This window comes from Euprymna scolopes, chromosome 46 (genome assembly GCF_053919585.1).
Source record: "Euprymna scolopes isolate OS-2025 chromosome 46, ASM5391958v1, whole genome shotgun sequence".
Taxonomy (NCBI): domain Eukaryota; kingdom Metazoa; phylum Mollusca; class Cephalopoda; order Sepiida; family Sepiolidae; genus Euprymna; species Euprymna scolopes.
In genome coordinates this window covers 161,238,689-161,239,737 of record NC_136527.1, presented here as the reverse complement: position 1 = coordinate 161,239,737, position 1,049 = coordinate 161,238,689, and the positions used below count along the sequence as shown (strand labels likewise).

The following is a 1,049-nucleotide window of genomic DNA, read 5'->3' as shown; positions in this document are numbered from 1 at the left end:
TGAGATTAATATATGAAAAAAAATATATAGCGTCTATTGGCATTTTTTTTAAATTACTGCTCATGTAAGAGAAAATAACTCTTTAGATCATAATTTTTATTTTATTTTTGTTTCATTCGTGCTTTGATATGATAATGGGTGCTTGTACACTTTAATCAAGACATCAAAAAATAAAAATATTGAAAAAAATATATTGCATGTACTCGTTATGGATTAAAGTTTTCATGAAAAAAGAAATCATTTGATTTGGCCCAGCAGTTATTTTTTTATTTTTATTTATTTTTTTGTTTTACCAAGGAAAATCAAATTTTAATGAGATCGATCAGGTAACGGCCATCTTTTTTTTCGCTTAGGAGAAAGGAACGACAGGAGAAGATAACTCCAATCATCGCTTAGTTTGTCAAATTTTGACGAGATTATTTTGTTTTGAAACATGAGCAGAAAAATATATTTTTCACTTATTTTACAGAATTTCTGTGTTTTTTTAAATCATTTTTTCATTTTGTCATTTGTATAAAGCCACCCCTCCTCGTGTCCCTAAATAGCCAAATGGCGGTGATAGATCGATTACAATAAAAGTTGATTTCCTCTATAAAAAAAGTACTTGATCAAATTAAGTTACTTTTTTTCAGAAAACTTCATTCCATAACGGGTACGTACAATATAATTTTAGGTCCGTTAAGAATTGAGTTATTTTGTGAAAATGTTGGTACGTTTAAATGATAGTAAATTATTTGTTATGAATTGTTGTTATTAGTGAATGAAATGTTGTGATATACTGATATTGGTGAAAATTATGTGGAGGTATTTTAGCTTTTTTATTGGTGTTTGTTGTTGGTTAGTATAGGAGTGTGATATAAAAACAGTGGTGGCCGCATAAAAAAATATACTTACCTGATGTAGGGGTAACGGTGATCATTAAGGTCGTTCCCCCAGAGCGAGGCCCATCCATTGCACTGCGGTTGGGTTGACCTTTGCGATCGTCCCAAATGTGGATGACTCGGACATGCTATTTCTAAGTGTGGGGTCTGCGTTCGCGCTCACCCCGA

General features: G+C 31.7%; 1 non-coding gene across 1 annotated transcript; it reads left to right on the top strand.

The window, feature by feature from the left end:
- Window positions 1-886: 886 nt before the first annotated feature.
- Window positions 887-1,049, top strand: LOC145271502 (U1 spliceosomal RNA). Its single transcript, XR_013865913.1, has one exon. It is a non-coding gene; the product is annotated as a U1 spliceosomal RNA (small nuclear RNA).